At 44.2% G+C, this 7713-nt stretch overlaps 1 long non-coding RNA gene across 1 annotated transcript; it reads right to left on the minus strand.

Annotated features, from left to right (window-relative positions):
- Positions 1-748: 748 nt before the first annotated feature.
- Positions 749-5891, minus strand: LOC112550826. Its single transcript, XR_003094856.1, has 3 exons — positions 5828-5891; positions 5237-5468; positions 749-783 (listed from the first exon to the last, which is right to left on the minus strand). It is a non-coding gene; the product is annotated as an uncharacterized LOC112550826 (long non-coding RNA).
- Between the last annotated feature and the right edge of the window lie 1822 nt (positions 5892-7713).

Genomic DNA, 7713 nt, shown 5'->3' on the forward strand with positions numbered 1-7713 from the left:
ATCAGACGACACCGTTATGTTTTACGCGCGGCCATATATGAATCCCATGCATTCGTCCTATTCACTGATTTTTCGTAAAATAGCCGATTAAAATCCCCGCGTTGCTTTCATTAGTCACCGAGATGCATGCCGATCCCCGTGGACTCCCGGAGGGCTGGCATCCCTCCCTGCCCGGCTTCAGACCAAGGCGGCGCGCTGCCCGCCCCGCACGATGCCCAGGGCTGCGGGGCATCGCCGGCCTCAGAGCCCGGGGCCGCTCGGCCGCTGCGCTGAGCAGAGCCATGCGCCTCTATGGGCCCCGGTGCGCTGCGGGCAGCCTGGGGGTGGCTCCAGGTAGCTCCCACACGCCGAGCAAGAGCCATCGGTTAAGGTTGCCAACCCTCCGGGATCACCCTGGAGTCTCCCGGAATTCGATACGACCTCCAGGAGAGTCACACGGGAGATAAATGATAGGCATTCATTAAAATAAATATGAAACGTTGAATCCCATTTATACAGTAGTCTTTAAAATGTCATAGCAATGTCGTTGGCTTTCACGAGTGCAGAACAGAGTAGATCAGTCATTAATGTCGTTCCATCGTGGGATGAAACCTCCCGGAATAGATTCGGAGTCGGCAACCCTACCGTCGGTACGTGCGCGCCGAGCAGGCTACGGGCGAGCACGTGTCCAGGTGCCCTCGTGGTGGCACATTGGAAGAAGAACGTGAGCTAACGTGGGCACCGTTCCTGCCGTGTCTAGGGTCACGTTGGGTAGGCCGGGAAGAGAAATGTGGCAATAGCAACCTAAAAAAAAAAAGGCTGCTTCATGTGCTCAGCCTATATCTCAGTCCCGTATTGAGGACTCTACACAGACATAATACCAATTTCCACTTAGGCGTGCAGGTGCTGCGATCTCCTTGTGCCACCTTCACATATTGGTCCCTGATAGACGGCAGACAAACCTGTGCCGTGCTGAAGTGCAGTCGTCCTCTAAAGGTACAAAAGCACAGGCTGAGGTTCCTTCTTTATTTGGCGATCCTGGGCTCATCTCATTGTAAAGATTTCCCTCCGCCCCTGCCGCCCCCTGGGACAAACAAAAAAGACTAGGATCTGAGAAGCCATTTTCTAGTTACTGCTACATCATCCTCAGACTGCAGATAAAACTTAGCAGACATTTTTTTGCAGTGGATGGTGCATGAGACAAAACTCCTTGCTTAACCACCTAGGATTTTGTCTACTCAGATTTGCACACAACCAACAGAAACGAAGCCTCCAAAATCAAGGTAATCCCAGAAAATATTAATAAGGACTTTCCTTAGAAGAGAGGCGGAGCCAAGGAATCCATCCATATGAGCATCTTTCACAACAGTAGGGCCATTCGCAGCTCTACATATCCATAGCTCTTGCATAGCTCTTGCATCCTGCAGAGCTGGTTGGAGGCAGGGCAGGGGCTGATTCTTTTCTCCCACCTCGCGCGTCATGGAAATTGCATTTTGAAGACTACTGTGCAAGCTTCATGTAGAGACATATTGGAAAAGTGCATGATTTGCTTAACGGCATAACACAAGGCTAGTTCTGATTTCTTGCCTGCTGCTTACGTGGAAACAAATATTGGTTATCTGCAAGCTGTGGCTAAACTGTTTTAAGTGCATAGCATTTTTCAGGCCTACTGCCTACTTGTAACTTAATTATATTCTGGTTCACTATCCTAACTCTAACTGTAACTATCCACTTTGTAACTAACTGTACATCATTTAATTGTCCTAGAGCAAGTGAGGAGGAAGCTGCTGTTAGCAACCTTGAACACAACAAAATGGGGTCATTTTTATGGGTGCTCTTTCCCCTCACCTGCAGGAGTTGTAGTGGCCACCTTGAAACTGCCTAGCTCCTGACCATTTTAGGGCTGCTAATAGAGGCTCCAAAACTGACTATTAGAAATTCTGACCCTCAGGTACATTCAGTTAAGAGGTTAAAATGGCTTTATAGGGGTGATTTTTTTTATGCTTTTAGAATCAGAAGACTCTTAAGGACATAGCCGCTAACTCCACTTTGCTGTGAACTTGAAATACAGTGATACATTTCTTTTAGCTAATGCAACTTCAACTTTGGCTCAGAATTCCTGGGTTTCTTTCTTTAGGGTGGCAGTACTGCAAATCTTTGGGCTCTGACACTGTATTTACACCCAAAATGCAGCATTCTCATCAATCAAAGCAAAATTACAGAGAGTGGTTTAAATTGACGCATACTTCTCAAAAGTATGAAAGTTTGCCATTTTTCCGTGCAAAATAAGACTGAAGAGGTTTGTTCACCTGAACTAGAAATATGAGATGGAAAGCCTAAATTTGCTTTCAGTTGAAGCACCGTGGTGCTCCAGGCAGAGCGAAAAATGATCAACTCTGCTTGTTAGATAAATGTACCTTGGGCACAAATTTTTTCTGAAAGAAATGACTGGCGCACCCTAGTCTCCAATTGTTGTAGTAAAAAGGAAGTGAACTATGCAAAGAGACAGTAAAATCATTCCAAGAATGATGGAATAATTTATTGGATGCCCAGCTTTCTATCTGAAATACCTAGCAGTGCCATCTGCGCCCAGGAGCCAAACCAGAGGTATCCACGTGGGTTTCTTAGTAACTTTTTATGTGGTTAATAGTGGAAGTGGTGAATTAACTGTAGCAGATGCTTAAAAGTGGCTATTCCCGCCCAGTGTCCCTGCGTGCCCCAGTAGCACCTCAAAGACCTGCCATCACACGGAGACCTTACAACAACAGTCTGATACAGCTGTCATAGAAATCTGTGAGGATAGTCCCTCTAGATCTAATGAAAAATAGGCCATGCCCTAAATTTTGATCCATCTGGTTGTCCATCAAAACATTTTTTTCTGCTTAAATTAACAGAGCTGTGCTAGCACCAGTGGACAGTTTTTGGAGCAGAGATGTCCAAAGGGATTGCTGTTTTAAATATCAGTTGCGGGTTGAGCAGTTTACTACTTGAATCAGGCAGGGTTCCTCCTGCAAAGGTTATTTGTGCATCTCATGCCCCTGCCTTAACCATGAGTCACTCTAAAGTAAGCCACAGCTGATGTTCAGCAAGTGGTAATTTAATTTCCATTGTTCCCCTCATTCCATTTCTTTCATTTCTCCTACCCTATGTATCTTTTGCATTGTTCAAGGCAAGAGCCGTCTTGTACAGCACCAAGCACGCAGGAAATTCCAGGTGCTCCCGTAATATAAATAATTAATCACCATCATAACAAAATAAATGCTCCAATTGCCTGGACACCAAAATGCAGACAGTGGCTTGACATGGAGGATAACTCCAGCTGGCACTCGGTTTATTGATTAGACTCCATCACAGGCGGAGCTCAGGTTTAATATGCTCACTAAGTGCAGCTCCAAACAGATCTAGCAACACATTAGTGAAAGAACCCACTGAAGCTTTAAAAACCCTGTGGCAGTTGCCATAAAGAAAGCTGCCCCTGAAAAATAAAACTTGGATGCTGTGTTGCCTGGCATGTGCCCAGCTGCACTTACACCAAGAAAGTCACTGTGTGGTTATGAGAACTGGGCATAATCCTTGTGGCTTAAAATAATACCAAATGTGCCAAAAAGCAGCAGCAAATTGTATTTAGGAAACAGTATAAATGAGAGTAAACAGCAAATTCACCATTTTGACTGTTTTCCAATTGCCTGTAGCTACACTTGTTAAATTGAGTGCTGCGTGCATAAATCAAAACAGGATGTTTTTTTTTACCTAACAATGGCAAAGCTCCATGCCAGTTTTTTAAGTGTGTTTTCCTGTGTGGATCCAAGCTGAAGTTTTAAACATATTTTCCCCTATAGATCTCTGTACATACTGCACATATACAGCCAGCCAGACAGTCTAACTTGGGGAGTTGGGGTGGAAAGGGGAAGGTTTAAAGAGGGTTAATGAAAATTCAGCAACTACCATCCTTGTTGATTTTTATTGGGCCCTAGGGTGCAATTAAATGTTAAGGTTGTTATTGAATTTTCTTGACAGATTGAGTTTTCCTGTTTAGGAAGCATACATACATACAGTACATACCTACATTGCTTCATGGAACTGAGGCATTTCTGACATCTTTGCATCAATATCAATGCCTTTATTGCACATTTTTGCCAAGGAGAGATCAGAAAATGTCTGATAGTTAGACACTGCCAAGGCAGCTGCAGGTCGTAAGACTTGACTGGCTTTATTTTCCAGCCAAATATTTTTTGTTGTAGATTTTTTAAAATTATATTTGTAAGTAAGGGGAAGGGAACAGAGAGGAATTGATGTGAGCAGCCCAGAATTTCTAAGCAACCTACCTAGATAGTCTAGGTATTTATATGGATCTGAAGCTTGTATTTCTCTCATTCTTAGGTTAGTTCCCTAGCCACCAGGCTAGTTCTCCATTACTAACATTACCAGAAGTATTGCATGTTGGCCTGGTTTTATAGAGAACCCCGCAATTAAAAAACCAAACCAAGCCTGTGTGACAGATTGAATGATTGTGAATGATTTCACAGACCGACATATCTGTCCAGCACTTGCAGGCAACCATACAATGACACCAACTTACTGTGCTGAGTTTTCTTGCAGTAAGAAATTTAGCCAAGCAGCCTGGGCAATCCAAAAAAACCTAAGTAGGATAAATGAGTGGTGTTCAGCCAGGGAACTCTGGTTAAAAAAAGGAAGGATTGAAATGTAGGAAGGAAAACTGGCAAGGATGAATAACAACAGTGTTGTCTTTTACACCAAGGTGGATAGAACAGCTAATTGAACTGGAGAATTTAAAAGCCAATACAAGTCAGTTAAAAAAAGATTAAATACTACCATTTATACTATAGGGGTCAACACCAGAGAGTCAGATCCGTAGCTGATACAAATCATCGTAGCTCCTCTGAAGTCATTGGAGCAATCCTGATCTACACCGGTTGAGGATTAGGCAGAGATAGCACCCTTTCATCCCTTCCAATGACATGGGTGAACCTCCATTTTCTAATTTAAGATGACATTTACAGAGAGGAAAAAAATCAAAATCTGTTTACTAGGTGCTGATTGCTTCAGCAGAGACCCAAGCACTAAGCAGCAAATGCAGACAAGTTATTACACTGACAATTGGAAAACGATAGTGTCCATGGAGTCACACACTGACTTTTCAAGCCTTTCAGCAGCTCTTCCCCTCCCCGCCCCTTAGCAAGCTGTCTGCCAAATATTACAGTTATTTTTACGTTTACACAGCAAATGACCAGTTTACCTGATCAGCTCGCAAGCTTTCCCATGGTAGCTGTCTATCAGTTGTCTTGCTATCATGTAAGCAACAGCCCACGACAGGGTGTGAAGTTATAATAGCGATACTTAGCCCTGATACCATGTCTTTTGCATTTGTAGATTGCAAAGCACTTTACAAAGGCTGCTCCATGGGACCCTTTCCAGATTCTCCCCAGAGCTTTGTGCACTTTGGGACTGGTGGTATCATACTTTTGTTCCTGCAATAGAGACGTGATCAGTATTGTATATGGGGAAACTGAGGCACCGAGCATTCACAATTAACTTTCAGTCAAGCAGCCAATCCATACCAGAGCTGGAAAGAGCACCCATGTCTTGGGACTCCTAGTTCCTTTTCCATTGGTTTAGAAATCAGCACTTATTCTATACCTCTACCCTGATTTAGCAGAATTTCAATGAGGGGGGATGCAGCCATTATCCTAATAGGTGAGGCCTGTTACTTCCCCCAGAGGAAAGGGAAGACACCAGAGGTCTCCTGTCGCTTGATAATTCTTGCTTCCCCGCTACCACCCCGTGCTCTTTTAAGGTCTCATTCCTGTCCAGAGGCAAGTTGCTGTACCTTACTGGATGCAGCACTGTTCACATGGCACCTGTCAGAACTGATGTCTTCTAGATTCCTAGGGTGACGCAGAAGTTCTTTAGGTTGGGGCCATTATTTATACCCTCCCAAGTCCTATCATGGGTGCAGGCTGGTACAGCCCATGTGCTGCATGCCATGCAGTTTTTAATTTTCCATGGGCAACATTTATTCTGATGACTAGGAGGTGTTTTTTATTAATGCCCTGCTAAAGGACTTGATGACAGCCCCTGCTACCTTTAGTTCAAAAGCGGAACATGCTTCAGATTAAGCATTCAATGCAAGCAGGCAAATGCATGGCCAGCAGGCTTCTGCATTTCCCTTTGCTCACTGTATCGCTGAATCTGATCCAATACTCCCCAAAAGCTTGTCAGTCTATCTGGGCTAGTCCAAGGTTAGAAAGAGGTGGTTGGAGTAGAGGATGGATGTCAGATTGCTTGGGTTCACTTCCAACTTCTGTCACTGCTTCACTATGAGGCTCTGGGTTTATCACTTAATTTAGCTGTACTTAAATTTGCTCAGCTCTAAATGGATTAAATTATCTGCCTTACTAAAGGTCTGTGGGGATTCATTAATGCGTGTGGAACAATTTAGGATTATGAAACAACGGGCTTTTTAGAAGTGCAAAGTCCAGTGATCCAAGTTTGCATTTTTTGACGATTTGAGTGGCTTTTGCAACTTTTGCTGGTGAGTTATATTTGTGGTGACAGTTTTATAATTATTGTAATATTTATCCAGCATGCCCCATTGAGGATCTCAAGCCCTTAACAAAAGCAAGAAAGTCTTATCACACCCCTGTTACAGAGGGAGGAGATAAGGGCTCCAATCAGAGAAGTGACTGACTGAAGATCAGATCACACAGCTAGTTAGTGGAAGAGCTAGGAGTAGAACTCAGAGTCCCGATTCACTTAGCCCTGAGCAAAAAGACGTACTTGGACGTGTTAGTTTGAAGTCAAGTAGAAGGTTGCGTAGATTTGCACCTTGTAGACTGAGGAAAAGCATCTGATTAAGTGAGCTGAGAATATTTATCCATTCAAATGGGTTCCCAGTCCTGCAGGAATAAACCATGGGGTGTTCCAGTCTACAATGCCAAGGTCCCTTTTCCCTGCACATCACCTGATTTTGCGCAAACCCTTTGAGATGCGACTAGGTCCCCTGTGTGAACAGTGCTTGTCGAGGTTTCACCTGGCAAGGTGTATGTTGCTGAGCATTTGTTTCACGTGCTGTTTGTTTTGATAGACGGGTGTTAAACACTGCCTAGGTGAAGGAGTTTTGTCAGGTTATATTTAAATCATGAGTTCAGTTCTCCTGGGATGCAGAGTGAACTATTAGTGGGATGAAAAGCAGCTCCCTGCAACTCTTGCTTTCATGCACGCAGCTTTGTGTTGGGAGTCCTATGAATATGGAAAATCTGATCCTGCCCCACCATAGATCCCCAAGCAACAGTGATTACCACTAATATGGAGTGAGTATAGCAAATCTCTTTCCTAAGGCCCTGACCTCCCACTGAAATCAAGGGAAAATATCGGTGGGAGCTGTAAGTGCAATCACGTGAGAAGCTGCACCACTGTCCAGCATGCAGTGAGTTAACTGCCTTCTCCGGTGAAGCTATAACCTTTTCCTGGTCTCCAGTCATTTGGAGAGTGTTTACTTTCCACCTGTGATGGCAAGAATGGGGAATCGATTGGAGTTTGCAGGTGAAAATGGATTGCAACCTGCTGTCGGTAGTGTCAATAGAGCTGATTAGCACTTGCGTCTGTCCCCAGTGGCTTGATCTCGCAGGTGAGAATCGTTCAGACCAGCTGGGACCACTGCTCTCCTGTGGGTTGTAGCCTCACAACTGATATCATTGTTTTGCTTGTGTAGAC

Source organism: Alligator sinensis, unplaced genomic scaffold, assembly GCF_000455745.1.
Source record: "Alligator sinensis unplaced genomic scaffold, ASM45574v1 scaffold547_1, whole genome shotgun sequence".
Lineage (NCBI taxonomy): Eukaryota > Metazoa > Chordata > Crocodylia > Alligatoridae > Alligator > Alligator sinensis.